Here is a 21,181-nt window from a genome sequence, read left to right as displayed (position 1 = left end):
ACAGTCTCCAAACCAACCCATGTTGGCATGGCTTGGCCTGCATGAGGCTCTGCTTAGAGGCACAACTTGAATTCCCACTAAAGGCTCAGCTTCCGTCCCTTGTCCTTGAAGGAAGTTCCGGGGCCAGTCGTCTCCCACTGTGTCTTCCTTCCTCTCCCCAGGGGAAGGAGAGGGCTCTATTCAACCGAGGGCTCTGTGGACGTGGGCATGGAGACTGGCACACACATTTCTACCCACCACCAGAGGCCTCAGGGACCACACCTTCCCCTCTCCTGGTACCCTGGCTATGAGAATACCAGATGCCGTGTACCTGTGGGGGTAGCCTGGGCCAGCTGGCCAGGGCCCAAGTGCTCATCAGCATAAGACGTCTCCACACTCCAAGATCACAGCATCCTGTAAGGGAGGTGACAACTGTGATACCAATGACGGCCATGGTGTGGCCACCTGCCCTGGGATCCTCCTCTCTCTTTTACAGATGTGACATTGTCTCTTTGATCCTCACCACAGCCCTCAAGTAAGGATTGCAACTCTTATCCCATTTTACAGATGCAGAAGCTGAGATGCTACAGATGTGATCATGTCAGTTTTGGAGGACACGGGGGTCAAGGCACAGCTGGGATGAGAGCGTGGAGCACTGGAGGGGCGAGCCCGCTCACGTTCTGCTACATCTCCAAGTCATAGCAACATGAAGTGGGCATGAATACCACCAGAATGTGTATTGCTGGGGTAGTAAAGAAGACAGGAGGGGCCCAGGGGGCACCCTGTGACAGTCTGGGCCGATGCTTTGCAATGGAACCTCCTGGCTCTGCAGGTTTGGCTCTAAGCCGAAGAGTCACAGCAGCAGTTTCCATCAACTGAGGTGATTCAGTGTCCAATCAGGCAGCCTGCACACACAGTCTGTTCCACTGCCGCCAGGCAGGTGCCAGTGCCCCATTAGCAATGGTGAAGCTGGGTCTCAGGGAGGTCAAGTAACCTTTCTAAGTCAGACAGTTAATAATGGACAGAGCCTAAATTTAACCTGCAGAGGAGCCCAAGTTCTTAACTTCTAGGCTAACCTGACTCATAAAAGGTACACTATTCTCTCTTCCTCTCCCTCTTTCCTTTTTCTTGCTGATGTTATGCAAAGGGCTGGCATTCTGATTGTTATTTTTTCAGGTTTAATCCTTATTTTAATAAAGTCTTCAAACAAAAAAAAAGATATACTAGAGGTTCAACTAGGGACTTAGTTTCACCCAGGGTCATCATTCAGTTCAGCAGTGAGTGCTGAATGCATTTGCCCCGGCTCCCTCGATCCATCTCAGTTTGGCTTCTCACCATTCTCACCCAATCACCAATACTACCACCAATACAACCATCACTACTCCCTTCACCACCATCATCACCCTCACCATCACCACCAACACTACCATCACTACAACCACTACCATCACCATCACCACTATCACCATCACCGTCCTCAACATCAGCACAAACACCATCACAGCCACCACCATCACCACCATCACCACTACCATCACCACTATCATCAGCACTACCATCACCATCACCACTACTGTGACTATCACTACCATCACCATCACCATCCTCAACATCAGCACAAACACCATCACCATCGCCACCACCATCATCACCATCACTACTATCACCACTACCATCACTACCATCATCACCATCCTCACCATCAGCACAAACACCACCACCATCACCACCACCACTACCTTCACGCCCACCACCATCACCACTACCACCATCCTCACCATCACCACTATTACCACCACTGTCCCCACCACTGCCACCACCACCATCACCACTACCATCACCATCCTCATCATCACCACTGTCCCCACCACTGTCCCCACCACTGCCACCACCACCATCACCATCACCACTATCACCACTACCATCACTACAACCACCATCACCATCCTCAACGTCACCACAAACACCACCACCATCACCATCACCATCCTCACCATCACCACTGTCCCCACCACTGTCCCCACCACTGCCACCACCACCATCACTACTACCACCATCCTCACCATCACCACTATTACCACCACTGCCCCCGCCACTGCCACCACCACCATCACCAATACCATCACCATCACCACTATCACCACTACCATCACTACAACCACCATCACCATCCTCAACGTCACCACAAACACCACCACCATCACCATCACCATCCTCACCATCACCACTGTCACCACCACTGTCCCCACCACTGCCACCACCACCATCACTACCACCACCATCCTCACCATCACCACTATTACCACCACTGCCCCCGCCACTGCCACCACCACCATCACCAATACCATCACCATCCTCATCATCACCACTGTCACCACCACTGTCCCCACCATCACCAGTATCACCACTACCATCACTACCACCACCATCATCATCCTCAACATCACCACAAACACCACCACCATCACCACTACCATCACCATCCTCATCATCACCACTGTCACCACCACCATCACTGTCACCACTATCACCACTACCATCACTACCACCACCATCCTCACCATCACCACTATTACCACCACTGTCCCCACCACTGCCACCACCACTGCCACCACCACCATCACTGCAACCACCACTGTTACTATCACCACCCCTCACCATCACAACCATTACTACCACTACTACCACCAGCGCCATCACCACCACCTCACTATCATCACCATCACCACCACCGCCATCACTACCACCTCACTATCATCACCATCACCACCACCAGCATCACCACCGTCACCACTACCACCATCACCACCGTCACCATCGCCACCACAAAAACTACTGTTTTCATGACCACCACTATCACAATGAATATCAGATCCATGATCACCACCATTGCCACCACCAACAACCTCCTGATATGGTCTTCCCGGGGTTTTTGAGAGACTGATTACGGCTTCTCTGTTGGAGATCTCAACACTGAAAAGCAGAAACTAACCTCTGCCAGCCACCCTGCTGGGCACTGTCCCTCTTATTAGTTGCTTCAGTCCTCTGAACAACTCTGCAGTTTGGTCATTGCAGGTTCCATCAGAAGCTGGGGATGAGGGAGTAATTTTCTCAAGGCCACACAGCTAGAGGTTGGGAGGAGTGGGGACTGAAACCAGGTCTGGTTCCTGCACACCTGCCCTTCTTACTTCCAGCAGCCTAACAGCATGGGGTGAGTGGGTCTGTGCAGAGAAGGGTTTAACTCCAGGGCCTGAGGCTTCAGGTGGGAGAGGGGCTTCCCTCAGCTCCCTGCAGTGACTGTCCCAAGCCAGATCAGGGCAAGGATGAGCAGCAGAAGCAAGGTGAAGAGGCTACTCAAGGCTTGGCTAACACAGGCCACACGGCAGAGCTGTGCTGTGGGCCTTGGCTGCCCCCCGGGTAGACCAGCACATTCTCTCTGGACAAGGGCTCCACCAGCAGCCCAGGGCAGCACCAGCCCCTCCTCAGCTCCCCAAGGCCAGCTGACATTGGCAGGCTGCCCCTGGCACCAAGGTGGGAGGAGGGTGACTGAGGAGAGCTCTGCCCAGGAGACCTGGCACCCAGTCTGCTAAGGAGTGCCCCTCCCACAGCGCTTAGGGGCCTTGCCTTGCCTGCAAGGACTTCCCTCCTCTCTGCTGAAATGCCCTTCTCTCCCCCGACTCCTCCCTGCCTCCTCTCCTCTCTCTCTCTTGCCTCTCTCCTTCCCTCCCTCTCTTTCTTCCTTTCTTTTTCCCTATCAAAAACAAATGAACAAAAAACACAAAAAGCCATGCAAACTGCCTGCTGGCCAGGGCTGCTCTGCAGGCTCCAGCACGCACTGGGCACTCCCCAGCAGGTGATGCACGGCCGCCACCCTGCTCACGTCCTCCTCTCGCACATCCCAGGGAAGGTCACAAGTGGAGCTGGACAGAGGCCAGCAGCAGTGGCCTCTGAACACTGCACGGTGGCGGGTGGGGCTTGTTCCACAGAGCTGGGCAGAAATGCTGTGCCTGCTCGTGGGAGCTCCACACCACCTGGTGGCAGGAACATACCATTCTAAGGACAAGGCAAGAAGGCTTGGAGGCCACATGCAACTTATCCAAGGTCACAGGGAGCCACGCCTGCCACACCTTCCATGCCTGCCACGCCTGCCACACTTCTACTCCTCTGCTCCGCCCAGCTGCCACCCTCTGTGCTCCTGGAGCTGAATGAGGTGTGAGCTCTCGCTGGGTCGTGGCCAGTGGGGGACAGGCAGTCACAGGCCATGAGACTGGGCCCAGGGCACTGCAGGCAGGGCCAAACCCTCCTCTCGTTGTGAACGGAGGAACCCCACTGGGCAGTAGGCCACAATTTCACCATTAGAAATGCATTTGTTTTTAGTTACCACGCTGTCCTGTTGCACAGGTCACCAACACGTACGTGTTTCTGGGAGGCCCACACCCAGGCACAGCATCCCTGCCCACTCTCCAAGGTCAGAACAGCCTGGAGATGGGTGAACGCCTGGGCCCTCCGGCTCCATGGCCACAGAAAGCAGACCAGCCCAGGCCCACCCTCGGTGTGTGACAACCCACAGCTCTCTTGGCCCGGGGAACAGGCTGGCATAGGGCAGGCTCAGGGACAGGGTCTCTCCCAGACCTGGCCAGGGGCAGGGCCAGAACTCAGAGGCCTTTGCCAAGCCTTGATTCCAAGCAATGAATATCAAGAACAGTGAACAACAAATTCGCACCAGTTGTCCATAGTAAAGCCTCCTGTCTCCCCACAGCACCCCTCCTGTGACACCTAGGGAGGGCCCCTCCTATCCTGGGCCAGCTCTCTGCATGCCCTGACCTGGTCCAGGCTGCCTTGCTCCTGTTCCTCAGGCCGTCGCTGGTTTTCCAGTTGTCCTGGGGCTGACACCTTGGGGGCTGGGTGGGTGACTGAGATCCGCCTTGTGTGTGCCAAGGTCAGGGAGCGAGGTCGCTGGCTAGCCCCCCAGCACCCAGTCCCTCAGACACCAAGCAGCTCCTGACTCCCCAGGAAGAAGAGGTTCTGACGACGTGTTCCCTTTGGCAGCCGCACAGGACGGCACCTTAAAGTAGGAGCCCGTGACGACAGGGGCTTGTATGCAGCCAGCTTTACCCAGGCGCCCTCACTCACGGTACCGCGCGATGCGGGCAGGCTGCGTGGGGCGGCGGCGCAGGCTCTGGACCCAGACAGGCCACCGTGTCAACTTGGAAGAGTGACACAACCTCATAGTGCTTCTTCTCCTCCTCTGGAAGACGGAGCAGGACGGAGTCGCTGGCCTGATACCAGGATGAAAAGCAATCCCGACGGAGAAGTTCTAGGTCAGTGCGTGCTCCACAGGAGGCGTGAACACTTCCCGGACGAGGCGCAGGTCCTTATCCCACTGACAGATTCAGAACCACAACCCAGAGAGCCGGGTGCTGGTCCAGGGGCAGGAGCACGTGAGGCCAGAGGTGAGGCACAGCGGGGTGCCTCCCTGATCGTCAGGCCTTCCCCATCTGCCTGCAAAGGCGTGTGTTGTGACGCTGCTTGATGGGACGCAGCAGCAGCCGGGGACAAGCAGGCGAGGACGCTCCCAGACACGAGGGGTGACTCCAGGACCCCTGGCAGGGGAGAAAAAACTGAGGCAGGGGAGTGGGGCTCCCAGCAGCCCTGTGTGGCCAAGCAGGCTGCCACCACGGGCACAGGGCCAATCCCTGCCAGGCAACACTGTCCCAAACTGCAGCTACCCCGCCCAGCGGAGGGCAGCCACAGACGCTGAGCACTTCCCAGACGCCAGGACAAAGTGACTTGGAGGCTGGCCGCAGTGACCTGGCACAGAGGGAAGGTCCGAGGGGACGTGGTGGGGGACGCTAACATCCCCTGCCATTGTCCCTGTGGACAGTCTTAATGGATTTCTTCAGAAACCCTGAGGAAGCTGGGAGATAGTCAGGCCCCATCTCTGGCTATGAATCATAATCAATTTTTAAATATCAGATTCAAAGTGTTCCAGAGAAAATAAAATAAAATAAGCCTGTGGCCTGTGGTCCTGCCCCTCGCCAGCATGCTGGGATGGGAAGGGCCCCGGACCGGAGTTTGGAGGCCCGGGCACTTGTCCTTGCTCTCCACCACCTGGACACAGAGGTCTCTCCTTTCCCATCGGTTTCACCATCTGTGAAATGGGCACAATAATGTTTCGCCAGTGACATCACAGGATTAGACTCTATGCACGGGACACAATGTCGTTCAGGATAGTGGCTCGGGAACCTCTTGCACCTGGTCACTAGTGGAGCTGGACAGAAGCTGGTGGAAGTGGCCTTTCCATGCTACACAGTGGAGTGCAGGGCTGTGATCAAAGTCAGTGGGGAGCCGTGTCTGCACTCAACAGCTTCGTCCCAGGTCTGGGGCAGAAAACGCCAACTCTGTCTCCCGTGTTAACAGAAGATCACCAACAACACAAAAAGTCATTTCAGAGCACCCCAGAGATTCACACGTCCCACCCCCCAGAGCCGGGGACAGGTAGCTCTGCTGCTTTCCCTGCCCAGAGTCACCAGGCAGGCTGGGATGCCCGTCTCCTGGAGGGGAAATGGAGCCGCGGATGGGGAGGCTGCGTGAAGCTGAGTCCACATACCGAACAGCAGGGCCAGGATGGCCCGGGTCTTCTGAGAACTTGCCCGTGGGCCTCCCACTGTCTGCACTTCAGGTGACACATTTACTCCTCAGTTGCAGTCACAGCAGGGCCTACCCTTCTCACCGCCTGTCTCTGCGTGACACTCAGGTCTGACTTCACGACACCAGACTGGTCTACATCCAAAGCCGTGGCATGAGTGACGGTTCTCCAAGGGGTGACTCCCAGGTCCTGAAAGAGCAGCTCAGCCTCGATGGGAATCTTGCTCATTGTTGGATGTCAAGGATAGAAGGGCAGAAAGTTTGAGACCCAGATGCTTACGGCAAGATGATAATTCTTGACTTTCTAGTTGAGAAAACAAGACACCCGTCTCTCAGAAGAGGTTTTCACCCATCTGGCAGGTGAAACATTCTTGGGACGAGAATCTCGAAGATTCTTAAATGTCATGAACCAGACCTCTCCTCCCCATCTTTCCCACCCACTCCACATCCCTGATCCGGGTCACTCAATTGCCCGCCACCCCAGCCCCTTCTCTCACCCCAGGCAGCCCCCCACATGCATCCTCCATCCGGTGGGGCCAGTTTTCCTTTCCACTGCTGAGCTGGGACCCCCTGGTCCTCCCAGGCAGAGGGAACCCCGAACTTCGAGCCAGGTGCACTCAGCACCAGGAGTCCTCCTGCTTCTCTTTGGACAGATGCCATCAGGACTGTCTCTCCAGCACCCACTCCCACTGCCCTCAGGCCCCATGGACTTGTCTCATCTGAACAGATTTGCTGGTCATGTCTCCAGGAAATGAATGACACCCAGAACAGGGCCAGTGTTTCCAGAATCTTCCAACATCAGCCTTGAAAATAGCTTTGAAGCCTCAATCCTAGGGCTCCAGAGAGGTGTCTCCCTCATCTAAGGAGACCATAAAATCAGTTTGGGCAACAGGGGAGGGGGAACATCTGGCCAAAGGAGTGGAAAAGCAGTTTCTGGAAGGACCCCAAATCCTGGCCACAGACCCAGCCCTTCTTGTTCATGGATCCACATGGGACCACTGGTCAGAGAGCAGCCATTTAAGAGAAGGGGGTGGCCGGGCGCGGTGGCTCACGCCTGTAATCCCAACACTTTGGGAGGCTGAGGCAGGCGGATCATGAGGTCAGGAGATCAAGACCATCCTGGCCAACATGGTGAACCCTGTTTCTACTGAAAATACAAAAAAAATTAGCCGAGTGTGGTGGTATGCACCTGTAGTCCCAGCTACTCGGGAGGCTGAGGCAGGAGAATCGCTTGAACCTGGGAGGCGGAGGTTGTGGTGAGCCGAGATCTCACCACTGCACTCCAGCCTGGCAATAAAGCAAGACTCCATCTCAAAAAAAAAAAAAAGAAAAAAAAAAAGACAGAGAGAGAGAGAAGGGGGTGACTGCTACTGCAGAAAAGAACAATAAACATATGATTAGCAGCGCTGCCTGGGCACCTGCTTGGCCAGAGGCTACAATGCCTGGCCTGGGTCATCCCAACAGCTCACTGGGCAGGTGGCACCTTCCTGCTGAAAGGTGAGGGAAGAAGGGACTGGCCGTGTCCCACTAACTGGCTTAAGAGGCAGGAAGTAGAAACACAACACGCCTTCGGAACTGCTCAGCTGCTTCCCTCCCCTCTCTTCACCTCCATCAACGCTCCCAGTGGCTGTGTCCTCCTGTTTCCTCATCTCGATTTCACACCACAGGGGTCTGAGTGCCGATTCAGCTGCAGACCCTCCGGAGGCTTGATCGGTTTCTCCCCCACCTACTCCCTCCCTCAGCTAATAATAAAGACTGTCCTGTGATGCAGTGGGGACGAAAGACACTTGACCGCCCCCAGCGAGCTCCGCTAGGTCGGCTTGTAGGAGAGGAAATGGAAACACCTGTGCGGTGACAAGCCTGTTGGCGAGAGTGACGGAGGTGCCGGAGAGCCGCGCCGGTAGGACAACGAGCTCCAGCACCTGCAAGAGCAGCCACCAGCCCAAAATGGAGGCACCACTCGCTCTGGCTTCCAGGCAGGGCTCTGGCCCCAGCAGGGCACCACCCTTTGCCCCATGGAAGGCGGGCACCAAAGTCCAAGGCTCAAGAAGGAGGAGGTGTAAAGACCCTTAGCTCAGTTGCCTAAACTGGTCACCTGAGTGTCCACCCACAATCCTCTTGAGCCGACCCAGTCTGCCTTAGGGGAGTCCCCTCAAACACCACAGAGGGGCACATGCGGTCACTGCCTCTGTTGTCCACCCAGAGGCCCTCCCCGCAGGCTGGGTGATATGGTTTGGCTCTGTGTCCCCACTCAAATCTGATCTCAAGCTGTAATCCCTGTGTATTGGAGGAGGGACCTGGTGGGAGGGGATTGGATCATGGGAGTGGTTTCCCCATGCTGTTCTCAGGACAGTGGGGGAGTTCTCATGAGATCTGATGGTTTAAAAGTGATTGGCAGTTCCCGCCTTGCTCTCTCTCTCTTCTACTGCCATGTAAGATGTTACTTGCTTCCCCCACACCTTCCGCCATGACTGAAAGTTTCCCGAGGCCTCCCCAGCCATGTGGAACTGGGAGTCAATTAAACCTCTTCTCTTTATAAATCACTCAGCCTCAGGCAGTTCTTTTTGTTTGTTTCGTTTTGTTTTTTGAGATTGAGTCTCGCTCTGTAGCCGGGCTGGAGTGCAATGGCGCCATCTCAGTGCACTGAAACCTGCACCTCCCAGGTTCAAGCGATTCTCCTGCCTCAGCCCCTCCAGTAGCTGGGATTACAGGTGCCTGCCACCACACCCAGCTAATGTTTGTATTTTTAGTAGAGACGGGGTTTCACCATGTTGGCCAGGATGGTCTCCATCTCCTGACCTCATGATCTGCCCTCCTCGGCCTCTCAAAGTGCTGGGATTACAGGTGTGAGCCACTGCGCCCAGCCTCAGGTAGTTCTTTATAGCAGTGTGAAAATGGGCTGACACAGTGGGAGCCCATGTGGATCAGGCACATGTGAAATTTACAATGCCCAGAACTGGATGGTGGATGCAGAAGCCTGTGCATGGTTGGATTCTGGGGACAGCCCAGGAGGGCACCAATGGGTTCTGTCCCCAACAACAGGGTTCCTCCCCACCAGCAGCCCAGCTGGAGCCCGGAACTCCAGCATTAGAACTTTGATTTCTTTTGACTGAGATCTGTAAAGTTCTTGTAGATAGCACGTTGATGTGGCCTCTGGCATTGACCACTCGGTGGGAACAATTCTACCTGCTCTTTTCCAGAGAGCTGGTGTGTAGGGGGCAGGGGAGACAGGTGGTGGCTGTGGGTCCCTGAAGGCCTGGCCTCCTCCACCATCCGTTTCAGCCACTTCATTTGGGGGTCAGATCAGAGGCCGACAGAAAAGTCTGTGAGTTCCAGTATAAGGAGGCCGTCTGAGAAGAGCAAAGCAGATTTAACAAAAATTAGGGGCCACCGCCCCACACAGAGAACTTGTAGGAAAATTTAGAAAACCCAAAGACAATTGACTTTTTCTTTTGTTTTTTACATTTTGCAAAATTGGGTTTTTATACATGTTTTAGACCACTGGCTATTTATATATATGAACCCAAGAGAAAACTTACTCTTTATCGAGACAGAAAATTCAACTCACCTCTCAAAGCCTGGGAAGGCTACTGTCATCTCCCTTTCTAAATAGAGATTCTTTTACCCAAAATACTTAAGTAAATTTTAAAATTACTCTTCAATCGAATCACTCATTTATAAAAGCCATTTGAGACTCTACTGTGCCCCCAGCCCTGGGCAGCCATGCACTTGCTCTGTGGGGGGAGACCCTGAGAAGGGGTGGGCGAGGGGGTGCCTACTACAGCCCTCCTTATGCTGCCCTGGTCACCCACTGGCAGGTCCTGATCAAATGTCTTCCATACATCACCACTGATTTGATTTCATTTAAGCAAGGAAAGATTTTCCCCACTGCAAGGTGTCTTGAGTACAACTGACATTACCCTGTAGTGTAATATACCTATTTTGTAGTGAGCATTGTTTTTCTTATAATTCAGGGATACCAGAACCATGCCGAATGAATAATGAACTTTCTTCCTTCTAATTGCATATGGATCTTATGAACAAAGGGGCAGGCACTGTGCCCACATAGATCCATGAATCAGGGTCCCAAGAAGTGAATGCCCTTTACTGAAATATTAACAGCAAAGGGGTTTGCACTGATGGGGAATTGACGGGGAAGTCGCTGGAGGCTGCCCGGCGTTTGATTTTTCTCTGGTGGATATTGACATTCATTTTCAGCCTCTGCCTCTCACTGAGATGGCTCTTCTGTCAAAACGTTGGTTCTTCAGATATTTTTCCCCTTTCAGACAGAAGCTGTTTCCCTACTTGCTTGAGTCACAGGTGCAGAGGGTTACGACTCCCTCATTCATGGCCATTCCTGTCCCACCCCTGCCTAAGGGTGATTCGTTTTGTGGTGGGACTGAGGAGCTAGGACCGCAAAGGCGGGGCTGTCTGAAAGACCAAGCCTTCTAACGCTAATGATATAAACACATGCCAAGCCCCAGAGACACCAGAACGCTGGAGGCCTGGAGAACCCTGGGTCTCCTTCCTGGCCACGTGCACAGGAGCATGAGACGCAACCCGGGGCATTTCCAGCGGAGGACAGGAGATCCTACAGTGTGGCTCAGCATGGAAGACTTGCAGTAGGAACACCCAGGCCACCTAATCCCAGACACAGAGTTGGGAAGCCACAGAAGGAAAAGCCCAGGACTAGGAAAGCACTGAAGTTGGAGGGGCCTGAACAGGGAGAAATTGAGCCTTGTCGAGGAGTCAGGGTTTTATCCTGAGGTCCACTGAGAGCCTTCACACGCTCGCTCCTGAACAAGGGCTTGACCTCCTAACAATGCAAAACATAGGCTGGCCGGGCACCTAGCCGCAGGCAAACAGAGGAAGGTGATGCTCATTTAGACAAGAGGTGGTGGGGCCCTACATGACAGCCACACTGTTAGGGGTTGAGGGGAGAGGTCTGCTGTGAGAATATGAGCCAGGAGCCCCACTCAGAGCGTGAGGGACAACATGGCAGAATTGCTGGCCAAGTTCATGCTGGAGTCACCCCATGCCAACTCCTATCGATGGTGAATCTTTTTATGTTTAACAAGGCAGAGCTGAGCTCAAAAGCAAGTTAATAGATCCTGAAAAAGAACAGAAACTCTCAACAGGAATCTGAAGTTGAAGCCATAGACTCAGGACTTCAGAAGGCAGAAATAGCAGGAGATATTCTCTCCACTGGCCTGGTCAATGGGCACTGATGGCTCTGCCTCTAGACTCAGGCTGAGGCCAAGTTTTCTGCATGGGCCAGGGAGGTGGCAGTGGCTAGGACTAGGCTGTGTAAGCCTTCTCTGCCTGTAATTGGGGGCCAAAAAGAAGCTGTTACCTTCAGGGGACAGAGATAGCCATGCAACCAGCACCTGATCAGGTCAGCCACAAAGCTTCAGGTCACCCATGGAGGAAACCCCAGTCTGCTGAGGTAGGACTTGGCTCTAAGTTGTGAGCCCATTGGTGGTTGCTAAAACTCACACGCAGAGGGGCAAGCAGTGGGGAAGAGGCAAAAGCAAAATAAAAAAGGAAACACCTAATTAAGGTGAATTTACAAACTAAACTTTCAGAACACATGAGAAAAACCAACGTCAGGAAACCCAGCCAATAAACACAGCAAATGGGAGAAAGTAAAACAATAAATCAACCAAAAGAGTCATAATATAATATATGTTTAAAATCCTCAGAGATTTGCAAACAAACCAAAAAGGGATCAGTAAAGAATAGAATAGAGGCCAGGTGCAGTGATTCACACCTGTAATCCCAACACTTTGGGAGGCCAAGGCAGGAGGATCACTTCAGCCCAGGAGTTCAAGATCAGTCTGGGAAACATAGCAAGATCCTGTCTCTATAAAAAATTTGAAAATTAGCTGGGCATGGTGGCATGTGCTTGCAGTCCCAGCTACTTAGGAGACTGAAGCAGGAGGATTGTCTGAGCACAGGAGTTCAAAGCTGCAGTGAGCTATGATTGTACCACTGCACACTAACCTAAGCAACAGAGTGAGGCTGTGTCTCAAAAAAAATTAAAATAATAAAAAAAAACTTAAAGGACAGAAGAATATAGGAAAGAACCAATTTTAAAATGTTAGAAATGAAAAATATGGTCATGAAATTGTTTCTAAATCTCAATGGGTGGGATAAATACTACACGAAGAAGAAGGAATTGGTAAATTGGAAGTTTTTAGCAAGAAACTGATGTAGACAATAATATAGAGATGTCAAGAGAAGAAAAATATGAAAGAAAAGTTAAAAGATGAAGCCAGATAGAGAAGATTTAGTATCAGCTTGTTAGGAATTTCAATTTTAAAAAATACAGGAAATATCAGTATGGCACTATAAGAAGAGGTAATGGCTAAGAATTTTTCAGAATCAAAGACATGAGTACTCAGGGCACATCAAATGCCAAACAGAATAAATAAAAACAAACATCCATGATAATAGAAAAACAAAATTATTGAAAGCTACTAGAAGAAAGACAGATTTCCTAAAAAGGAGAAAAAACCTGCCAATGGACTCATTAAGAACAATATTCCAGGTCTTTCCAAAATATTTAGAAGTGATGTTAATAACATGCTGAAGAAAAATTACTACCAACTTGGAATTTTTATACCCAGCTAAACTATTCTTCAGCAAGGAGGAACTAAAGTGATTTCAAAAAAACAAAGACAAGATGTGTCTGCCTTTCACAGACACTCAGTTTCTACTTCAGGATATACTTCAGAATCCCAGAATGGCTCAGGATTGGATATATCAGATATTATGGAAGGTGGGGTGAAGAAGAGAGTTGAAACAGGGGATTTGGTTGAAAATGGAGAGGGCTCCTTTGACAAAGACACTCCCCTTGACCAAACTTTAGTTAGTCTCCTTTGAGCCCCCTTCTCAACTAGGCCTCAACCTTAGCCCTTCACACCCTTGGGCTGATGAGCCCAGTTTTAGCAAGAAACCAGTTAGGTCAGTTTAGTGAGAATCCCTCCATCTTTGACATCTGGTCAAATCCCTTATCCCCAACCTTTGATATCTAGGTCCTTGGCCTGCCTTTAACAAGAATCTTCCTACCCTTAATGTCTGTTATGGCTGAATTGTGTCTCCCCAAAATTTATATGTTAAATTCCTAACCCATAGTACCTCAGAATGTGACTATATCTAAACATAGATTCTTTAAATTATTTATTAAGGGTTGGGTATGGTGACTCACAACTGTAACCTCAGCACATTGGGAGGCTGAGGTGGGTTGCTTGAGTCCAGAAGACAGAGACCAGCCTGGGCAACATGGTTAATACCCCATCTCTACAAAAAAATACAAACATTTAGCCAGGCATGGTGGCACGTGCCTGGAGTCCCTGAGATTCTCAGGGAGAATCACCTGAGACCAGGGAGCCTGGTGAGCTGTAATCACACCATTGCACTCCAGCCTGGGCAGCAGAGTGAGACCCTGTTTCAAAAATCAATAAATAAAAAACTAAAAAATAAAATAATGTGTTAAAGTATAATGTGATATGAATGAGCGCTAATCCAATATGATTCGTGTCTTTATAAGAAGAGGAAATTAGGAGACATAGACAGGTGCACACACAAAGGGAAGATCATGTGAGGACACAGGGAGGAGACAGCTAAGGAGAGAGGGCTCAGAAGAAACCAAACCTGATGACACCTTGATCTTGGACTTCCAGCCTCCAAAACTGTGAGAAAATAAATTTCTGTTATTTAATCTCCATCCAGCCTGTGGATTTTATTTTGGTGGCCCTGGCAAACTAATGCAAGGTGGAATTAAGTTCCTCTTAATACTTTTCCATCCACTGACCCCCTTGCTTTGGTCTTTGGCTATGAATTTCCAGCTGTCTTTGGGGTATTTAGAGTTGAGCTTAGTTCTGCACTGAGGTTGCCACTCTACTGCAACAGTTCCAAGATCTTATGGTCACAAAGAATTACTATGACTTACACTAAGTGTGATCATGGAATTGTGACCACATGAGAAAATATCCAGTTTTTTAGAGGCAAATTATAATATGTCAGAGTACAATCGTATAATATTGGGGATCTGCTTCAAAATTTTTCAGCATAGAGAAAAAACACAACTGAATTGGGGAAGCAAATATCCCATATTCTTGATCATTGTGAAATCTGAGTGGTGGGTATATGGGTTTCACTGAACTACTCTCTCAATTTTGAGTACATTTGTAAATTTCATAAAATATTAACATTATACCTATTTTACATTTAATTTTCTGAAGACATACTTTTAAGGCATGTCTTATGCCTTATAAGGATTTTTTCAGTACCTCAATTCATTTCTATGAACACTAATTATCACTGTTCCTTAAAGTAGATAGACAGGTAAATAGTATAGCTCTTAGCTTCTGAAATACTATGGAAGTTTAATTCTCTGTGGTCAGAGAACATATTCTACCTGATTTAAATCTTTTTAAATTTGAGAATTGTTTGATAGTCAAAATATTATCTGCTTTGGTAAATTCTATATGCACCTGCAAACAATATGTATTTTGCTTTTGTTAGTTGGAATTCTGCATACATGTCAATTAGATCAAGTTGGTTGATAGCATGTTCAAGTCTTCCATATTCTTGTGAATTTTCTGTCCACTATTAATAATTGAGAGAGAAGTTTTGAAATCTCTAGGTATAGATTTATATTCTCTTTTCAGTTCTATTATTATTTTCTTTGTGTATTTTGAAGGTTTATTATTGGGAGTATACAAATTTAGGGTTGTTATTTCTTCTTGGTGGATTAATTTGCTGTTTCATCATCATGAAATGTCCCTCTTTATCTCTGGTAATATTATTCCTTCCCTACAGTCTACTTTGTTAGCCACTCCAGCTCTCTTGTGATTACTGTTTGTATGGTGTATCATTTTCCTCCTTCCACTTTTATTTCTCTGTCTTTGTATTTAAAGCTCATTTCCTGTAGTTAGCATATAATTGGGTCTTGCTTTTTTAATCTAGCCTGACAGTTTCTGCATTTTAATTAGAATGTTTAAACCATTTACATTTGATATAATTATTAACATAGTCAGGTTCAAGTCTACCAACTTGATATTTGTTTTCTATTTGATTCATCTTTGTTCTTTTATTTTTCCTTTCCTGGCTTATTTCAGATTGGGTTTTTCAGGATTCCATTTTATCCTTAAAAGAAGTTCTTTTTAAATTTATTGATGAATAGGCAGAGTAGTAAAACAAATTAATTTTTTGTGTGTATCTGAAAAAGTATTTCACCTTCATTTTGGAAAGATATGTTTGCTAAATATAAGATTTTTTGTTAATAGATTCTTTTTCTGTATTTTAAAGATGTCATTCCACCACCTTCTAGCTTGTGTTTTTCTCAAGAGAAGTTTGCAGTCATCTTATTGTTGTTCCCCTAAATGTAAGGATTCTCCTCCTCTAGCCACTCTTAAAATTTTCTCTTTATCATAGGTTTTCAGCAAGTTGATTATGATATGCCTTGATATACTTTTATTAGTGTTTACACTGTTTGAGATTTATTTTACTTCTTGGACCTGTGGGTTTACACTTTTTATCAAATTTGACAACTATGGGGGCCATTATTTTTCCTAATGCATTTTCTCTACTCCTCTCTCTCACTCTTCTTTTGTTCTTGAATTCCAATTACAAGCAAGTTAGACAACATTCCCTGAGGCTCTGTTCATTTTTTTTTCCCGTCTTTTTTCCTCTATATACTTCTGTTTTGACAGGTTTTATTGCCCTGTCTTCAAGTTTACTGATCTTTTTTTCTGCAGTTTTTAATCTGCTGTTGATCCCATCTAGTGAACTTTTCAGTTGCAAAATTATTTTTCATTTCTAGACATCCCATTTGTTTTTCTTTTTTTTGAGATAGAGTCTCACTCTGTCGCCCAGGCTGGAGTGCAGTGGTGCGATCTCGGCTCACCACAAGCTCTGTCTCCTGGGTTCGCTCCATTCTCCTGCCTCAGCCTCCCGAGTAGCTGGGACTACAGGTGCCCGCCACCACACCCGGCTAATTTTTTGTATTTTTAGTAGAGACGGGATTTCACCGTGTTAGCCAGGATGGTCTCGATCTCCTGACCTCATGATCCTCTCTCTTCAGCCTTCCAAAGTGCTGGGATTACAGGTGTGAGCCGTCGCGCCCGGCCAACATCCCATTTGTTTTTCAATACCTTCCTTTTCTCTTCAGTTTCCATTCATGTTTTCTTTTACATGCTTGAGCATATTTATAATAGCCATTTAAAATTATTTTATTTACTAATTCTGTCATTCCCGTCATTCCTGGGTCTGATTTTATGGACTGATATCTCTCCTAGTTATGGATCACAATCTCTACTTCACATATCTCACAATATTTTATTGGGTGACAAGCATTTTGAATATAACGTTGATACATGTATGGAATTTTTTTCCTTTTTAGAGTGTTGACATTTGTTCTGGCAAGTAATAAAGTTACTTGCAGATGAGGTTGATGTTTTTGAGACTTGCTTTTACGTTTTCTTGGGGTATCTAGAGTAGCTTATACTCTAGAGTTAATTTATTCCTACTACTAAGGCTTGATCCTTTGTATTGTCTTTTTTTTTTTTTTTTTTTTGAGATGGAGTTTTACTCTTGATGCCCAGGCTGGAGTGCAGTGACACAATCTCACCTCACTGCAACATCCGCTTCCCAGGTTCAAGTGATTCTCCTGCCTCAGCCTCCCAAATAGCTGGGATTATAAGCATGCAACACTACACCCAGCTAATTTTTTGTATTTTTAGTAGAGACGGGGTTTCTCCACGTTGGTCAGGCTGGTCTCGAACTCCTGACCTCAGGTGATTCGCCCAAATCAGCCTCCCAAAGTGCTGGGATTACAGGAGTGAGCAACCGTGCCCGGCCATATATTGTCTATTGATTGCCCCAAGTGCTCTATGAGGTCTCCAACTGAATAGATGGAGTTCAAACTTCTTGCAGCCTGGTGTGAGTTCTAGGAATTGTTCAGCTTACACCTCACTGTTCTTTATTCACTTCCTGGAATTCCACCTACGCATGTACAGATTGGTATTAAGTGAAGGCTCAAAGGGACCTTATGCAGGTATTTGAGTTTCTTTATTTGAGTATCTTCCTCCTCTCTGCTACCCTGTCTCACGTCTGCCTCCCCACAGCCCACTGTCTTCTCCTCCATTCAGCTAGCTCGCCATGCTCTGCCTGGATTCCCCCTCCCTGCCTGACAGTATGAAAACTGCCTCCAACCAGAAAACAGAGTTGACTGTACAACTCACTTCATTTTTTTCCTATCTCTTAGGGATGCCAGCCCTGCACAGCCTTTTGTCCTGATGTCTAAATCCAGTTGTTTTGTCTGCTTTGTAGAGCTTTCTAGTTCTTTTGGCAAAAAAAAATAAAAATAAAAAAAAAAAAACAAAAACAGCTTAAGTTCCGTACCCCTTCGTGGCTGGCTGCAGAAACTCTGAGAACTGTTTCCTGTGTTTTTAAAATCACTTTACTTCCTTGGGACTCCTTAGAATTGTAACTTGAGAAGGTTCAAGCAGACAATTAAACCACCTGTGACAGACGCGTGCTAAGCACCTACCAGTGCCTGATCCTGGGAGCCTGACTGGGAGGTACAAGAGCCCCTGGGCCTGACAAAGAGGGAACAAATCTGGGTGTGGTCATCCAGGAATAGAGGCCAACTCAGGTTGCAGAGCAGAACAATAAGGGATTCATGCAAAGCCCTTCTAACAATCGTTGTTTTGTTACTTTATGTGACCGTATTTGCTCCCTCTTTCAAAAATACAAAAAGTAAAATGCAGAATGTACAAATGTGTGGCTCTCCCTAAAGTGGGATGAACTTGGGATTTCCCACGGATGCGACTCCTAGAAAAGCCACAGTTGAGTAGAGTAACCTGAGTCTATCGCCATGGAACATCCCTTGCAGGGCTTCACAGTTTTGGGAGTAAAGCAGTTTCTTCTGAATTAGCAGATCTTTGTAAAGTCAAAATTCAAGAACATTTTATTAGACCTAAAGATAGCTGCAGGCCGTGCGCGGTGGTTCACGCCTGTAATCCCAGCACTTTGAGAAGCTGAAGCAGGAGGATCGCTTGAGTCCAGGAGTTCGAGACCAGCCTGCGCAATATGGCAAAACTCCATCTGTACCATAAATACAAATATTAGCCGGGCGTCGTAGCACACACCTGTAATCCCTGCTACTCGGGAGGCTGAGGTGGGAGAATCGCTTCAACCCAGGAGGCAGAGGTTGCAGTGAGCCAAGATCGCACCACTGCACTCTAGCCTTGGTGACAAAGCAGGACTCTGTCAGAAAGAAAGAAAGAGAGAGAGAGAGAGAGAGAGAGAGGGAGGGAGGGAGGGAGGGAGGAGAAAAGAAAAGAAAAACATAATTGTGTTAGACATTTGCCTGTGCCCACAGCCCTCCCTAGAGAAGGATGCCCACTAACCCTGCCAAGTCGGCAGACCTTTGGCTACCATGTTTTGTACTCCTCGACCCTGGCCCTTCTTGTTCAGTTCACTGGAGAGGACGGCTGACTTGAACAGTGAATCCACATGTCTGCCGGTGACTTGTAGAGCGTCCTGCGAGGGAAAAATTCCTTTGCTTAAAAGGAAGTGAAGGAATAAACACCAAACAAACAAGACATTTCACAGTGACAACTGAAACTCAAAAGATACTTAAAGAGAAAGCCAGGAGCTAGGAAGGGGCTTCTGTCCCACAGCCAACCCCTCTGTGAATCGGTGGGCCTCAGGTCAGACCTCTCCTCCCAGCCCCTTCCCGGCCCTTCCTTTCCCACCTCCCACTGCTCGCTCTCTCCCTCTGTTTACTCTTCCCCAGCCCTCAGGCACTCCCTGCTCTGAAGGTGGGCATGCCCTCCCCGGTGCAATGAGCCCCACGCCCTCTCGCAATATCCTTTCTAATACAGTCCCCCGTGACTTACGTCCAGATTCATTTTCTTTTTTTTTTTTTTCCTTTTTTTTTTATTATTATACTTTAAGTTCTAGGGTACATGTGCATAATGTGCAGGTTTGTTACATATGTATACTTGTGCCATGTTGGTGTGCTACACCCATCAACTCGTCAGCACCCATCAACTCGTCATTTACATCAGGTATAACTCCCAGTGCCATCCCTCCCCCCTCCCCCCTCCCCATGATAGGCCCCGGTGTATGATGTTCCCCTTCCCGAGTCCAAGTGATCTCATTGTTCAGTTCCCACCTATGAGTGAGAACATGCGGTGTTTGGTTTTCTGTTCTTGTGATAGTTTGCTGAGAATGATGGATTCCAGCTGCATCCATGTCCCTACAAAGGACACAAACTCATCCTCTTTTATGGCTGCACAGTATTCCATGGTGTATATGTGCCACATTTTCTTAATCCAGTCTGTCACTGATGGACATTTGAGTTGATTCCAAGTCTTTGCTATTGTGAATAATGTCGCAATAAACATTGCAGATTTGTTTTCTATTTGACACTGTCAAGGGCTTCGCCTGTCCCCGGGACCCCTATCCAAGGGGCTGCAGAACAACATCTGGCTGTTTCCTGCCCTGTGAGGCCCCCTCCTCCCTGAAGCACTGCTCAGACCCCAGCCTAGACACCCGCCTCCCCTGGCCTACCCCGCACACCTCCTGTCTGCCCGACACAAATGCACCTCCCCACTTCCCCTTCGGCGATGACAGAGATTTGACAGCATGACGACCACAGTATTCCTGAGCTTCCAGTTAAAAGTTAAGTCTGTTGTCGCCACTGCTGACTGCTCGATCTGCCCCCACGTCCGCAGCTGTTCCACCCGCTTTCCTTCCTTCATGCATGAAGGTCAAATGCAGGCTTGGCCCTGCGTGAACCCAGCAGAGAAGATTCTAGAGCTGTCTCCCCAGAGCCCTCCCCAGCAGAGACCCTGACTCACCCCAGGACAGGAGAGCTGAGGCCAAGAGCTCCGCTTCCAGATGCTTCCTCCGCATTCAGCTTCCAACGTCCGCCCTGCCAAAGCGCCCCTTGCAGGAGCCCATCCCGGGGGACACGACCCCCACTCTCTCCTGAAACCACAGGGCTGCTGATATGAGGAAGGAATGGGAACAGCACGAAGGCACAGCAGCTGCGAGCTCGGGATCAGACACAGAGGAAGAGCCACCTACAAATAGTCACCAGAGCCAAGTCCTGGTCTCAGCCAGGAGCGGTGCCCCACATATGAACGCACCCATGGGTGGAGCGGGTGATGCACCCCCTCCGCAGAAAGCACCTGAGCAGCAGCTAAAACAGGCTGAGCCCAGGTCCCAGATCTCAGACTCCAGCCTGCACCTGCGATCTGGCCCTCGGTTTGGCCTGACCGTGCCTCTGTTTGCAAAGGGCCAGCTGGGGCCCCTGGACGGGTTTCTGTTCTCCTTTCACCCTCTCTATGCTCCCCTGAAATTTCCCCACAGGCCATCAGCCTCAGGCTCTGAGACCAGAATGTCACCTTCCTGTCACATGCAGTGTGACAACGTCTCTAGTTATTTCCCTCCCCACAGCACAAAGGGTGGAGGGGGCCTGAGAAATGAGGAGGTGGGTGGTGCATCCGGGGTGAGGTAGAGTCACTCTCGCCTC

General features: G+C 49.2%; 1 long non-coding RNA gene across 3 annotated transcripts; it reads right to left on the bottom strand.

Moving 5' to 3' along the window:
• Positions 1 to 6,664: 6,664 nt before the first annotated feature.
• On the bottom strand, positions 6,665 to 21,178 carry LOC105472567 (uncharacterized). 3 transcript variants are annotated; one of them, XR_981634.3, is made up of 3 exons: positions 20,505 to 21,178; positions 19,047 to 19,179; positions 6,665 to 6,931 (listed from the first exon to the last, which is right to left on the bottom strand). It is a non-coding gene; the product is annotated as an uncharacterized lncRNA (long non-coding RNA). The 3 variants fall into 3 exon arrangements; XR_981635.3 differs by lacking the exon at positions 6,665 to 6,931 and adding an exon at positions 13,078 to 18,741; XR_981638.3 differs by lacking the exon at positions 6,665 to 6,931 and having other exon boundaries at positions 13,078 to 19,179.
• Positions 21,179 to 21,181: the final 3 nt, after the last annotated feature.

The sequence above is a fragment of the Macaca nemestrina genome, chromosome 4, assembly GCF_043159975.1.
Source record: "Macaca nemestrina isolate mMacNem1 chromosome 4, mMacNem.hap1, whole genome shotgun sequence".
Taxonomy (NCBI): domain Eukaryota; kingdom Metazoa; phylum Chordata; class Mammalia; order Primates; family Cercopithecidae; genus Macaca; species Macaca nemestrina.
The sequence above is the reverse complement of the archived record's forward strand: the minus strand, read 5'-3'. Positions and strand labels throughout refer to the sequence as shown.